This window comes from Malaclemys terrapin, chromosome 6 (assembly GCF_027887155.1).
Source record: "Malaclemys terrapin pileata isolate rMalTer1 chromosome 6, rMalTer1.hap1, whole genome shotgun sequence".
NCBI lineage: Eukaryota > Metazoa > Chordata > Testudines > Emydidae > Malaclemys > Malaclemys terrapin.
In genome coordinates, this window is record NC_071510.1 from 64,873,039 (window position 1) to 64,889,748 (window position 16,710).

Sequence of the window (16,710 nt, forward strand, 5' to 3'; positions counted from 1 at the left end):
ACAACATATGTAGAGTTCGATTATGTAATTAAAGACTGTATGATTGTCTTTTTACAGCCTTTAGCACAACGGAGTCCTGGTCCATGATTCGGACTCCTGGGTGCTAGAGTATTACAAATAAATAATAATATGCACACACGAGAGATGTATTAAGGTTTTATGATAGCCAGCTATCTTGGCAGATACTAGGAACTGAATCAGGGAGCTCCAAAGTTAAAAGCATGAATTTCTAAAGCTTGAGCCAGGTTTCATAGCTGGAGCCTGTAACAGACATGCATCCTCCGTGGATCAGGCACTGAGGGAGACACATACCACACACTGACCAGTGTGCAGCAGTATCACAGTCAACTTTAATTTGGGCAGTTTCTAACCTTTGAGTATTCAACTTTGCAATCCCAATGTCCTTTTGTATGCAATAATATATATCATGTAGTAATTCTTGGGGGTTTTGTTAAAATTTGTTGTCCTGGGCATAACTGCTGACTTTCATTTAGACTAAATGTAATGAAGTGACTGAAACAAAGCTGTCTCCAAATCCAAACATGGGTACATGTCTCCACTTAAAGACCCCATCTTCACTGGAATAACCCACATCATGAATCTGGCTAGCTGCTCAGGCGAAAAAAGAGCAGGGCTATTATGCTAGGGGTGTATATTTATCAGTGTTACACTTCACCTTTCTCAGCAGCTCCAGAGAGCGCTACTCAGTACAATAACACTAACTTATATACTCTCCTTTGTATACTTTACGAAGGCAAATATATTTATGAAGTTAAACAATACACCTCTACCTCGACCTAATGCTGTCCTCGGGAGCCAAAAAATCTTACCACGTTATAGGTGAAACCACGTTATATCGAACTTGCTTTGATCCACCGAAGTGTGCATCCCCGCCCCCCCCGGAGCACTGCTTTACCACGTTATATCTGAATTCGTGTTATATCAGGGCGCATTATATCAGGGGAGAGGTGTACTACCCAACAAGCAAACTTAAAAAAGAGATATGAATGTAGAGATGATTTCTAGTGGAAGTTAAAACAAGATGTGCAGTCTATGAGGTAGAGCGAGATAAAGGAAGGCTGTTCTAGACAACAGGCACTGCAAAGGAGAAGGCGCTTACACCAAGAGTGGTGAGATTATGAAGGAGGACAGTGTGGAGGACAGCACCAGACAAACAAAGGGAAGGGTTAAAGAGCACTGAAGTGTTTTAAAAATTATGGGGTGGAGGGAAGAGGAGGAATTAACTGGATCCTGACACGAGTAGGTAGCCAGCAGAAAATGAAAATAAAATGAATGACACTTAGTTACGGTATTAAAAAATATTTGCAAGGTGTTCAGACACCATATCTGGTATGTACTATAAACACTTTGCAAGATTAGCTACCTCTATCCATGATAAAATAGGCTCAGTTAGGTCAGACAGAGTTGTCTGGCCAACAGCTGATGTGGTCCTAAACCTTTATGTATTTAAGAAGGCCAGGCACAAGCATTCTGCTTATGCTGGAGATTTGAGACATGGGAAGGCTACAGAGAAGAGAATAAGTATTCAAGGGAATTAGAGAGCCAAGGTAGTTGAGTATAGTGAGGCAGTGTGGCCTCCCTCCAACCCAGAGGGGGAGGAACCACACTCTGTGCCCAAGTGAGCGAAGCCAGATCTGATTCGCCCCTCCCACCAGAAGTGGGCAACAGGAAGTATAAAGGGCAGGGCCTCCAGCTCAGTCAGTGGGGAGACACCGAGGAAGGCAGATGGATCCTTGTGATTTAAATTGATTTTTTTTTTAATCAATTCCATTTGACGTCATCTAATCAAACCATGCTTATACAAACAGGAAGGTTCCAATCAAAGAAGTTGAAAGGATGAATGCTTTCAAAAGAATATTTTATCCTGTGCATTTAAAGGGCCTGCATTATGCAGTCACATTAATCTGTGCTGTCACAGAGGCAAATTAATAGCATTAACTCTGTTTTAGGATTTCCATAGCAAGATACTGAATGTTTCTGCAGTCTACAGGTATACAACAGTTAAAAATCAAATCTCTCTCTCTCTCTCATTCACACACAGGAATGCAATATCAAAGTAAATTGCCTTACATCTACTATACGACTTATTCTCAATCTTCCAAATGAAGTGGCCCACTGGAAGATTGTTTCAGGGTTAAGCAGAATAAAACCAAATTAACTGTTATACAAAACTGTTGACAAACACAAATGAAAACATCATCTGAAAGATTACAGGACTTCAAGATATTATTTCCTGCATTTCTGTAAGCTATGTGAAGTCAGTCCCTCTCATGGCTTAATGTCTCATGAGAAAGCAAAATGCAATAGCTATATATTAAAACAAGAGGTCCCAACCCAACATATTTTTAAAAGAAATGTTATTTTATTCTGAAATGCAAGCACAAGAAAGATTCTACAACACACCTAAACAGGGAAATGCGTCTCCTCTCTTTTATATCAAACAATAATTATTTTCTATCACGCTCAGACATTGAATGTAATATTGATTCTTAACTTTCCAAAAGCTTTCTACTAGAGAAGATGAATCTCTGATGTCAAAGTATTTTTTTTATACAGGTACAGGAATCAGGTATATAATTTTGTATTAGTGTAGGGTTTTTCCTCATTATACTAGGGATAATACAAGAAATAGAAATACCATAAAAACTTCTGCAATTCTGCAAAGGACTGGAGAATCATGAAGAGACGCGGGGATTTTATCCTTTATGGAGAGACAAGCTTGAATACCCAGGTCGTATATATTCTAGATGTATTTTGGAGCGAGAAGGCATGGATGATGGAAGAATGCTCATAGTGCATAAAAAAGAAGCCCAATTCTGTTATGTTTTCGAGTTTTGTCTGGCTTGATTTTGACAAGAAAGAAAAATCAATATCCTTTTAGATTTTGAATCCTTGACTTTTAGCTTCCACATTGATTTTGTACCATCTGATTTGACAGTTCAATTTAAAAGTCTAGCCTCATCTGGCATGGCCTGCAAAGACAATGCCATAGCACAACAGGGAATTTTAGATGTTCAGACTCTTCATTAGACCGTAGACACAGAAAAACACCTTCTTTGGGAGCAGAAGGACAGAAGTCAAAGCAGTTTGTTAGAGTCCCGCTATCTTTGTTACATTTCAAACAGCCAGCTTTCCCCAATACATTTCAAAAAGCTTCAGCTACATACACCAATATTAAATGTTAAAATCAAACATTCTAGTGTTTGTCAATATCCTTAATTCCACTGCTTCCTAGATATTGATTTACAAAATTATAGTTTCTTAGAGCTGGGCAAGGTTGGTAGAATGTTAAAATCCAGATGAGGAAGCCAGGGGCCCTACACAGCAATGGCACCTTCTCCTGGAGGTGGATAGGTGGATTCCAGAAGGCAGTACACCTCTACCTGATATAACGCAACCCGATATAACATGAATTCGGATATAATGTGGTAAAGCAGTGCTCTGGGGGAGGGGGGGCAGGGCTGCGCACTCCGGTGGATCAAAGCAAGTTCGATATAATGTGGTATGATTTTTGGCTCCCGAGGACAGTGTTATATCGAGATAGAGGTGTACTATAAACCCAACAAGATGAGGACTGGGTTGGCATTGATAGGAACTTGAAGAGACCAGATGATTGTATTTCTGATTAGACTCTTAAGTGTATGGAAACTTTTCTCATGAGCTGAGAATTGCAGGAAGCATATGCACATTGGTGTTTACATAAACCCAGCTGGAGCAAGACTCCAGAAACACAGTTTCTCATTATTAGCAACTAAATGTCTTCATATCTGGTAGGGACTCACCCCCTTTTTGACAGCTGCATTTACAGCTAAATAATTTATCTTCCTTAAGTATTTCTAAGTGGTCTATTAACATGGTACTTAAGAACACCAGTTACACAGGTGTGCAGGATAAAATGGATGACACAGGACTATAATATCTGAATGAGGCTGTTGACTAATCTGGCTTCTCTGTCCTATACTGGAAGTGTGTGTGTGGGGGGGAGGGGTTGTTTCAGAGATTGCAATTTCTGTATCAAGAGACTTGTGTATTTCAGTGGGTGGCAGAAAATAGCCTGATCCACTTCTACTTATTTTAGTAAAATAGTACTCATGCGGTCATCTAAGAAAGATGAGGCAGAATTTGGACTACAGTGTATATTTCTGATTTTGCAGTTTGACAACAGTAAATATTGCTACTTTGATACAGAAGGTTAGCTTCTGAGCAATGCTGAAAGGGAAAATGTGGTAATGCAGATATGAGCTGGGGAGCAGAGCACAGGGGTTATATAGTATGGTTGGAGCGAGTCCTGAAGAACAAAACTATTCAATAATTTTTCTCTCCTTTCTTTATCTCCTTTCAAGTATTGGGCCAGATTGTTCATAAAAATAACTATTTTCCTAAAACAATGGGTGTGCTTCTCCCTCATGATTAACAGTTATTTTTCAAGTCAGAAAAGACTTAAGGCAAACAGCCTGTGTCAGCATCAAACAATTTTTTTCACAGACTCATAGAAGTATAGGACTGGATGACCTATTGAGTCCTTTCTAGTCTGGTCTCCTCCCTGCATTCAAGGCAGGACTTAAATAATTACTAGACCTTTCCTGATGGGTGTTTATTTAAAATGCTCTTAAAAACCTCCAGTGAGGGAGATTCCACAACTTCCTTAGGCAATTTGTTCCAGTGCTTAACTACCCTGACATTTAGGAACTTTTTCCTAATGTCCAACCTAAACCTCCCTTGTTGCAATGTAATTAAGCCCATTGCTTCTTGTCTTATTTTCAGAGGTTAAGGAAAACAATTCTTCACCCTCCTCCTTGTAACAACCTTTTATGTACTTGACAATTGTTATCATGTTCCCCTGCCCCCAATCTTCTCTTCTCCAGATGAAACAAGCCATTTTTTCCCCCTCTATCTTCCCTCGTAGGTCATGTTTTCTAGACCTTTAATCATTTTTGTTGCTCTCCTCTGGACTTTCTCCAATTTGTCCATATCTTTTCTGAAATGAGGCACCCAGAACTTGACACAATACTCCAGTTAAAGCCTTATCAGCACAGAGCAGAGTGGAAGAATTACTTCTTGTGTCTTGCTGACAACACTCCTGCTGAAACATCCTAGAATAATGTTTGCTTTAGCTTTTGATCCACTATAAATCACAGATTTCTTTCCACAGTAGTCCATCTAGGCAGTCATTTGTGACAAGTCATACTGAACAGCTCTAAAAGTTCAACAAAGTTAAATTGGTTTTAAATATTTTAAACTAAGACTCCCATTGACTTTAGTGAAGTCAGGATTTCTCCCCAGGTACTGAACTTCTTTGAAAATACTGAGTTAAATTTTCAAACCATCTGCACAAGCAAATATGTAGTTCTGAGCAAAACATAAAAAAAAAAAAAATCACTCAGTGTGTACATGTTCTTACTACTGGAGATTCTGTACATGCACCTTTTGCTTATTTGCATCCCATGCAGCTATCATTATTCTCTAAAAAAGAACAGGAGTACTTGTGTCACCTTAGAGACTAAGATTTATTAGAGCATAAGCTTTCGTGGACTACAGCCCACTTCTTCGGATGCGTATAGAGTGAAACATATATTGAGGATATATATATACATTATTCTCTAGGCACTATACCAGAGGCCCGCGGGACCCTCCTGCCCAGCCCCGAGCTCCTGGCTGGGGAGGCTAGCCCCCAGCCTCTCCCCTGCGATTCCTCCTCCCGCAATGCTCTGGGCAGCAGGGGGCAGTCAGGTGTGGGGGGTCCAGGGGTCGTCAGGGGACAGGGAGCGGGGGGGGGGTGGATGGGGCAGGAGTCCCGGGGGGGGGGGAAATCAGGGGGCGGGGTTTGGATAGGGGGCATTGGCCGGGCCATGCCTGGCTGTTTAGGGAGGCACAGCCTCCCCTAACTGGCCCTCCATACAATTTTGGAAACCCGATGTGGCCCTCAGGTCAAAAAGTTTGCCCGCCCCTGCACTATATCATAGGCACTTACAATATCTTTGAATATGTAGCTCTTTGTGTAAAAAAGCATATCATGCAGTTAGTCCTAGTTTTTAAAAATCTTTCTTTGTTCAATCAGTTGAAGAAGAACCATCTGAATCCTTTTTTCCTTAAGTTAATTTAATGAAGAATAAAGGTAAAAGCCTCCAAATATAATCACCTTGGGGAGAGAGAGAAGTGTGTGTGCAAGAGAGAATAGAACTAAGCAGAAGGTGTTTGAAACAGCTTCTAAAAAGCTAGCTAAGATCTTCCCATATAGCCCATTTAAGATGAGTTGATCTTTTCTTCTCCTTTGACACATTCTTACTGACCTTTTGCAAACCCTGGATGAGGGTCAACATCATCGTTACATTTCTCATGATATCCCCCAGGTGCTTAACACAAGCAAGAACAGCTCTTTATGGCAACAAAGGGCAGGATAAACAACTGTGGAATGATTGTTCAGTTATTGGGGACTGGCTGGTTTGTTTGTTTTTTAGTGGAGGACATTTATTTTATTAATAGTCAGGTCTAATGAAGAATGACTAAATCTTAAAATCAGACAGCTCCCATAGAAGGGGCAATTTAAGGGGTATTTATTGGGTGCACTCCTAAACCAAACTCAAAAGATACTCTTTACTAGAGTTTGACTCTATTTTGATCGAAGCCACTGCATAAAATTTGATGGCACAATATGGTCCTATGCTCTGATCCTGCAAATACAAACCTGCTTGACTTAACAGCTGCAAAGACTTCCACTGAGGTAAACAGCAAAGTTAAGCACTTATGTAAGTGTTTGGAGGATCTGGACATAGAGCCATATTGTGCCATCAAATTTTATGCAACAGAACCCTTCAAAATCACTGAGTTTTGCTTAAAGCAACAGAGGGTCCTGTGGCACCTTTGAGACTGGGTAAGAACCTCACTTCTTCAGATGCAAGTAATGGAAATTTCCAGAGGCAGGTATAAATCAGTATGGAGATAACGAGGTTAGTTCAATCAGGGAGGGTGAGGTGCTCTGCTAGCAGTTGAGGTGTGAACTCCAAGGGAGGAGAAACTGCTTCTGTAGTTGGATAGCCATTCATAGTCTTTGTTTAATCCTGATCTGATGGTGTCAAATTTGCAAATGAACTGGAGCTCAGCAGTTTCTCTTTGGAGTCTGGTCCTGAAGTTTTTTTGCTGTAAGATGGCTACCTTTACATCTGCTATTGTGCGGCCAGGGAGGTTGAAGTGTTCTCCTACAGGTTTTTGTATATTGCCATTCCTGATATCTGACTTGTGTCCATTTATCCTCTTGCGTAGTGACTGTCCAGTTTGGACAATGTACATAGCAGAGGGGCTTTGCTGGCATATGATGGCATATATAACATATATATAAAGCTTATGCTCCCAATACTTCTGTTAGTCTCAAAGGTGCCACAGGACCCTCTGTTGCTTTTTACAGATTCAGACTAATACGGCTACCCCTCTGATAGTTGAGTTTTGCTTAGAAGTCTGTGACCCAACATGGCCCAGGGTTTCCAGACACAATAAGGATTTAATTTTAGTGTTTGATAGACTGTTAAAAGTTCCTTACTTCTTTCTAGCTGCTCAATTTATTTTTGTTCTTAATCCAGTTTGTGATATGAATTTAGGGGCTATTCACTATGACAGCATGAAAGGGGTTCAGATAATGCTCTCAATAACTGCAAATACACATCGAACAAGAATGTTTTATATGCTTTATGGATTTCTGATTAAAATTTCATGTAATCCACTTATTGGATTGTGGTTTTGGAGTGAACAATGTCAGTTGAAATCACAGATTCATACAACATGATATCATTTCTGTCACTTCTAATATTTCTGGAATAACTAAACAACTTAGACTGAGCCATTAAACCTTAACGATAACAATAACTTAAAGAGTCACTGCTACTTTCAGCTGCAATTTTATTCCGATTACTTATTTATTATTTTCTACATCCAAATGCACGTTAAAGCACCTAGCACACCACTGGTATACAAATAAGAGAAATGACAGGTTTCTGAGAAGCAGCCGTGTTAGTCTGTATCCGCAAAAAGAACAGGAGTACTTGTGGCACCTTAGAGACTAACAAATTTATTAGAGCATAAGCTTTTGTGGACTACAGCCAACTTCTTCGGATGCATATAGAGTGGAACATATATTGAGGAGATATATATACACACATACAGAGAGCATGAACAGATGGGAGTTGTCTTACCAACTCTGAGAGGCCAATTAAGTAAGAGAAAAATACTCACCAGCAACCACACATCACTGAACAAAAACACTGACCCAGGAACCTATCCTTGTAACAAAGCCCGATGCCAACTCCGTCCACATATCTATTCAAGTGACATCATAGTAGGACCTAATCACATCAGCCATACCATCAGGGGCTCGTTCACCTGCACATCTACCAATGTGATATATGCCATCATGTGCCTGCAATGCCCCTATGCCATGTACATTGGCCAAACCGGACAGTCTCTATGCAAAAGAATTAATGGACACAAATCTGACATCAGGAATCCTAATACTCAAAAACCAGTGGGAGAACACTTTAACCTGTCTGGCCATTCAATGACAGACCTGTGGGTGGCTATCTTACAACAGAAAAACTTCAAAAACAGACTCCAACGAGAGACTGCTGAGCTGGAATTGATATGCAAACTAGATACAATCAACTCAGGATTGAATAAAAACAACAAAGCAGCTTTTCCTCTCCTAGAATTGACACCTCCTCATCTATTATTGGGAATGGACTACATCCACCCTGATTGAATTGGCCCTGTCAACACTGGTTCTCCACTTGCGAAGTAACTCCCTGCTCTCCATGTGTCAGTATATAATGCCTGCATCTGTAACTTTCACTCTATGCATCCGAAGAAGTGAGGTTTTTACTCACGAAAGCTTACGCCCAAATAAATCTGTTAGTCTTTAAGGTGCCACCAGACTCCTTGTTGTTTTTGTAGATACAGACTAACACGGCTTATACTTGTCAGGATTGAACAAGGACTGGGAATTGCTGAGCCATTACAAACATTGAATCTATCTCCCCTTGTAAGTACTCTCACACTTCTTATCAAACTGTCTGTACTGGACTATCTTGATTATCACTTCAAAAGTATATATATCTCCTCAATATATGTTCCACTCTATATGCATCTGAAGAAGTGGGCTGTAGCCCACGAAAGCTTATGCTCTAATAAATTTGTTAGTCTCTAAGGTGCCACAAGTACTCCTGTTCTTTTTGCAAATAAGAGAAAAACAGTTTTCACATAATTACAGGCTTCAGTATGGTGATACATTTAGTCTTAAATTATATCAACAAACTAGATTATACCAGTGAGACTGGAAAAACGCCAATTTTCTGTATTTAGGGATTGACCCTCCTAGACATTGAGCACTTTCTGGATAGTGCCAAGTGCCTTCTGTAGAACAAATTAGTAGGGATGGAGAAAGTGGGTCAAGTCTAATGAGGGAACTAGTTTGGTGCGACACCTTGAGGTCAGGAATGCAGGCTGGTAGCCAGGTTGCTATTAGACAAGCACAGGCCTCTCAGCACACAACACTGGCCTCTATGCAAGCTCTGTAAAGCTCTTCCTACAACTTTGCCTGCTGTCACTGACTGCTCACTGAACACCTTCAGCTCCCACTAACCCCAACATAAATTGAGCATGCTTGGGCCTTTGCAGAGTCAAGTCCTACTCACTACCATGGATAATCCTGTGGAATTAATGTCTATGATTAACTGTATTTCCAAGAGTTTGTTAAGGGTGCAGTGCCCCCAGGTGGGTGGTCTTTTATGTGGTTGTAAATCTAGGTAAATGAATAATAAGTATTCTAGAAAAGGATCCCAGATCTTATTGTCAATATAAATTTTCTTTAAACATCTGTAGAGAATCATTTTTAAAATTGTTTAAAACAGTAAATGACTAATCCAAGGCTCTATATAATGTATGAAGTACAGATTGCAGTTTCCAACTGTTGTGATTTCCATTTTGAAAGGATTGGTCTTTTGGCTAGTGGCGGTGCTCTGTAATGCAAGATGATGATTATAATTTAATATACGTGGATTGGTATTTCTAAGTATAAAGACTTCAGTACAAAATTGTATTAGAGGTTTAAAGTTAAATTAAGTTAAAGTTAAAAGCAGTGTCCAGTACATATTCTGTCTAGGATTTATGCCCCCTTCCCCTTCTCTACTATATACACATACATCTAGTAGTTTCATCACATTTAGGATGTTTTAGAGTCAAATTTTCAGAAAGAGATTTGAAATGAAAAAATGCAGTCAATTGTGCATATGTATTGGTGCATGCAGTTACAAAGCACACACCAGGTATATGCAGATGCAAATGGCTAGTTAAATGTCTAAATGATCACTTGCACTTACAAATATCCAGTTAGTACCACAGTCACAGAAAGTAAGTTTCACTCTGCAAACGTAGAACTGCAAATGCATGTGAACATCAACCCTTTCTCTCTATTAAATTCTAGGACATGATATTTTTACTTATAAGACAACTAATATATTATTAAATTAGTTTAATTCAATTCACCATGTTTACATAAATTCAATTTTATCTTGAAAAGTGGCTGTGTAAAAATGGCAGCATCCTATCCAACAGCTCTGTTCCTTTTGTGTATTAAGTTGTATCTGTTGACTTTACTAAAAAAGTTGCTCGTTTCTCCTGTTAACCCTGTAAAGTCAACACAGCTAAGGGAATGAGCCAGACTCCATTGCTTCTTGTGCATCATCAACAGACTATTTACTCAAGTTTCCACCTGTGCAAACCCACTGATTGGGAAAGCACAGGTTCCATGACAACCCTTACCATAAACACTGGTGTAGCTGCTACACCCTCTCAAACATCAGCAGGCAGCTGAAAAGGGATAGTTCAGCCATGTTGTAGAGTAATTTGTACTCTGAAGACAAACATTCAGCAATGGTTCATCACTCAGAGCACATTTTCCATAGTTTGTCCAGAATGACAGACTTTCTAAAGATAAGAGTACTGGACCCCCCAGTACTCGTTGCAAAACATACTAAAATGATCAAAAGGTATATTTACTGAGCAAATGTATACTGTAGCTGTGTACAGATGCTGTCCAGTTGAGAAATTAGGGTTTTCCTATCCATGAGATAGTGGCAAAACAAAGAGAACACACACACTGGACAGAAACTGGCTCAGCTAATTCTGGCCTTATTTTCAGCGTGTATGGGTTCCCACACAAATCTTGAATTTAGGCATGATTTTCTGTATGCCTATTAGCTTGAGTTTTTAAAAATTTGGACCCCTGCCCCTCCCAACAATAGAATGGAGCTGTTGCATGTGAATTAGATAACAGGATGACCTCTCTTCTTTGGTGACTGTTTCTTTTAAGTTGCAAACTTTGGCAACTGGACATTTCACAAGCAAAAGAAAACAGAGGAGAGAGATCATATTTTTATAATCCCATGTACTAGGTGAAAATATTGTAATCCAGGAGATAGCCTCAGCAACAAAATCAAAATCAAGGATTTTGTAAAGGTAATCCTGCTCCATCTCCTGGATCCCATCCTGGATCTACATCCCAGGAGAAAGCTCCTATTAGGATGTCCATTTTTTCCAATTGACATGAATATCATTTAAGCCTTTTCATGCCGAAGATCTGTTCTTGAGACTTCAGCATGATTCGAATGTATCTATCCGTGTTCTAAAGACCAGGCCAGGGTCTTCCAGACTAGGATTTCACCATCCTGATTTAACAGAGATTGGACTACAGTTGAATGGAAATTCTTTTTGAGGGTAAAACAGTAAAGTATTTGTCTCTTACTATGACTAGAAGATTCTCCCTCACTTCACTATATATTTGGAGATACTGTAATATACTGCATAAGGTCCAGAAAAGATTCTGGTATTATCTTGTAGAAAAAAAAAATAGTGTCACTATGTTCAAAAGTTTTACATATATCAATTAGATAACTGCTTGTCTGATGACAAGTAAAGTTAAGGTGCCACAAGTAATCCTGTTCTTTTTAAGGCCTTCAAGCTCTCTATTTTCTGGCTTCAAGGAGGACAGAGTACAGTATGTAAAAGGCCTTTGCACATCTTGGAGAAGAGAGAGGAAGTTTTGTAACATTCATCATAATTCTGTAAAAAAAAATTAATCTTATTTTCCACTCATAGAACTTATTCTCTCTCTTTCCTTATAACTGCAGCCATATAGACTGGTTCCTAGCCTCTGCGAACACAGGTTTACAATCTACCACTTTTTTTTACCTAATTCATAACAAACCTGATAGAAACTGCAAATATGGAAATTCAGTATGGAAGCTACAGATTTTTTAATGCAAGTTCTTAAGGGATTGCTAATGATATGCCGCAGCTAGTTTGGATGTTGTACATGTTCTGTTTCTACTTTTAAAAAAAACCTTGCACGCTGCCAAACTTGAAAAATTGCTGCAAACTCCTAGAGCACAGCATTTTGTAGAAGACTGTGTCTGGTCTCAATAATAAAGGAAAGTGGATATGTCTGACAAGAAATTAATGATCATGTCTAAATCCAGCCCTGGTCCTTTAGCATAACCAATTTATATTACATGCATTATGTATATTCAAGGATCTGTTAAGTGTTATGCACAATGCCTTATAAATAGAAGATACTCAAGGCTCTACACAACACTCGTCCCTGTCAACATTTTGTCTCGTTTCCTGCTGTTTCCCTGCTCCTGCTTTGCATGTTGTTATGCTCATACAAAGCACACGGGATCTTTATAGAGGAAGGTAAATACACACAGCATTTGTTGAGAATTCCAGTTAGCATATGCTTTTTAGACAGACAGACACACATACACACACACACACACACACACAGTCCTGCAGTGATGTTTATAGTTACCAGTCCAGAGTCTGGATCAATCTAGTGGCCAGCCAGATTGGTCGCAGAGGGGAGCGGGGTTCTATCGGTCGCGATTCGATGCTCCTGGAGTGTGGCAAGACAAACCCAAAGTCCTATGGCAAAGCACCCTGTTCTTATAGGTTTTCTTCTCTGTTGAAGCCTATGGATTTTGCTGTGTCACTTTGTGACCAGTTACTTGTCATCCTGTCCTTTGTTCCGATTTAATCAATTGTCTTTAGGGGTGCCAGACTTTACCTCAGGGTCGTCATCTGCCCTTCGTTATGGATGTGTGTTGATGATTCTTTGATGTCCTTTAAGTTTCTTCACTCCTTCTTCCTTGACTCTGGCTATAACAATGGCCTTCACACCTTATCTTTTCCTAATGCATACATTCCTCATTCACACAAACAGATTGAGAATACAAACAGTAGTATTTTATATTGAGCAAAAGCGCATTGCAAATTAAACCTTGCTAAGTTTTACAATCAATAACCAAGACAATTTACATTGAGACCCAGGCCTTCAATGTTCCTCTAATCTACTTAACATAGACACAATAGAGAACCCTGTCGTTTATTTACTAAACCTTAAAACAAAGAAATGTATATTTAACTAGAGTGCCTACTTTGTAATACATATAGGAAACCATAGTAGACATTATAACTTATTCTAAAACAAAAGGGTGACCATAATCAGTCATAAGGATTGCTTTGGTCTGTCATCCTTTATGCTATTCAAAAAGGGTGGCTGACAGGATGAAATCAAATCATACATTAATTCTCATAGTACATTATAAAATCCAGCTCCTACAATGTTACCAGCTGCAATTTCCTCCACTCTCCATTTCTATTTTTCTCCAAATACCTCCACATCTTCTCCCATGTTGTTCCGTATCTGAAATGTTCTCCTTGTCCTGTACATTGTTTAACTTTCCTATCCTTCTAATGCTTCCTCAAACCCCACCTTTTGCTACCTCACTCCAATGTTAGGGTCAATTTAATAAAATAGAAGTTAAAATATATGGAATGAGCACAACACCTACAGTGTGAAAACAATTAACATCATGGCCTTAGTCTATGTATTAACTGCTCTCCTATTTCCATACCCTTCCCTATTATGTCGACCAGTGGCACATCCTGTCTACAATGAAACCTAGATTGTTCTAGTTTCTTGAGGCAGGGATCGTGTCTGAAAAACACTGTGCATACTTGGGGTGTGGAATGAAAAATAACTTATTTGCCTGCCCACATGGATGAGCATTAGAAAATATACTGTGAAGCTGCTTTGGCAAGGAATACAATAAAACAGAAGTTTCTAATAGGAGCAGCTATTTCAGATATCATTTTTTCTGGAAAAACATTATAGAGCTGGCTGGCAACCCAAACTCAAGCACTGGTAAACTTTGGTCCCTCCTATTATTTGCTTGTGGCACATAATAGTCTAGTCCCTTGTGGGCTGTAATATCTTGATGTCATTTTGGTTGCTGAATTATTGTGCAGATGCTAGGTGGTGTTGGTGGCCTGTGACATACAGGAGTTCGGACTAGATGCAGTGGTCCCTTCTGGCCTTAAACTCTATGGCTATGAGGTTCTACTGATATCCCAAAGGCTAGGCATAGTGTTTGAATAGCTCTAGTAGAGAAAGCAGAAAAACTGGATGAAGTAGGAAAGCTAAAAAGGGGGTCTATTAATGCAATAGCCTTTCCGCTAAGCGGATTTAATTGAGGCCTGAAACATAGCAGAGGTCAAAAAAGTGAAGAGGAGTTTGGTAGTCTTTTGCAGTTGTGAAATCAGACAATGACCACACCAATTAGCACAACTGCCCAGCACTGGAACCGCAGGATATTAAAAAGCCATAACTGAGATACCATAGAATGAAAAATGTTTACATAGTACCTGCCTGGCTCTAGCTATTAGTCTCTCATGTTCATAAGCAATACATTCACTCATTCTTTAAAGTTATAAACAAATTGCAAATGGTTATTTTCTTGTTCTTATACACAGCAGGTCTGACGTGACTGAGTTTCCTAGAAGTTTTAGACTGTATTTCAAAGTATTGTTTAATTTCTGTACATTTCAGGATACAATTTCTAAAAATCATTGTTTATTCCCTTAGGGGAAAAAAGGTTGTTGCCTAACCAGCATGCTACCATCCTACATTTGCTCCCAATATCCCAGGATTTTGCTCTGTGGCAGCCTCTAACCAATTAAAGTGATCAATGCTTTCTGAAGTCCATGTCTTTGGTAAATATTTCTGCGTAGTGTAAGGGCAAAATCTGCCCTGTAGGCAAAACTTCCATTAACTGCAATTGGAGTAGGATTATAAGCCCTTATAGTGCAGCATTGTGCTGTATTAAATCAATGGAGATGGCTTATTAAAGTCCAATATATTACATTTGCTCTGTTTCCACTTCAAAAATATATATCCAAAGCGCATAATTCACTTAATTCAGAACTGCTCTTACATCAAAAGATATGTCAGGAGTGGGAAACAGAGAAGGAAGCAGTCCTGCAGTTCAAGCACAAACTTTGATTTTTGTAGAAAAGGGAGTGGGGGGAGAAAAATTCTCTCCCCTAATTGTGGACCTCACAGACACCAGCCCTACTAGGTTTGAGCCAACTCTTCGGATTGTTTAGCATCTTTGAGCCATAATTACTCAAAGAACACAAGTTGTCACATTTAAGTGATTTAGCTGGGTGACTGCCAGCAGCCAGAAACCCCCTCCTTGTTACAAACATGATTTCTTGTGACAGCACAGCTTGTCTTAGACAAAGGATATGATTAGCACGGGGAAGATTGACTTGAGAATGTTATTTCACTCATCTCCTGCGAGAGATGAGGCTATACCAAGTTTTTAAAAAAAAAAAAAAAAAAAAAAAAAAGTGACATACCATTATACATTTTAAAGATAAAATCCACAAGACTTCAATATCCATAAAACTGCATGTTCTATATTTCTAGTGAAAACCACCATTCCTGACATAGATCTTTTAATAGGTGGGCTGACCTGGCCATATGGAGAAATTTAAATTCTGATCTTGCAGGAAGATAGGATGCCCTGGCCATATGGTGCAATTCTACAGAGTGAGAAGAGCAGGAATCAAAACTTTAACGAGGTCACCCTGACTCAAAAGAACCACATTTCTCCAGCTGATTCATAGGGGAAATAAGACAGCTGCTGGCTTCTGTTGCTGGATTGCTCTTTGTGGGCAGATGTGAAGGACAACTGTAAAGTTATACACAGTTTAGATACCAGCATATAATGGAGGATCAGCCAGGCTATGAATCTGGTTCTGAATTCTACAGAAAAGATGGGATAGATTCTGTTTTAGTGCATTCCCATCTCCTCTATCAAAAAGAGAGACGAAGAAAATAGACAGACTGATTTAGGCTGCTCCTTGCACTATTTCTTATAATGCATAATTTATGAGCAGGAAAACTGTAATCTCTTCTCAGAGATCTCTTTCGGCACCATTGTGAAGAAAGGAAAATCATGTTTTCTTTATGAAGTGGGACTCTACTGTATCATTAAATAGTCAATTGTCCATATGTCTCTTCCTAGAGAATCTGTAAGCTACTGAATTTGAGATTCCATGGCCATTAAATAGTTCACTACCTATGATTTTAATTAACCTTTAACTTCACAGATATAAAGCATGCACTGGGATGAAAAATACACACTGTAGTTGTGAATGGTGTGAAGAGCCACATTTCTCCCACTGTAGTACTGATATTAAGACATCACACCAACATGACAAAAGCAATATTTTAAAACTAAATGTAGGATGCTGTAGACAGCAAAAAGCACGAGTTATTTCTCATCCATCCTCCTGGTTCAG

The 16,710-nt window shown here is 39.3% G+C and overlaps 1 protein-coding gene across 2 annotated transcripts in view; it reads right to left on the reverse strand.

Moving 5' to 3' along the window:
• Positions 1-16,710, reverse strand: part of CAMK4 (calcium/calmodulin dependent protein kinase IV) — a 284,110-nt gene that overhangs the window by 172,141 nt on the left and 95,259 nt on the right. The gene's annotated exons all lie outside the window — the stretch shown is intronic.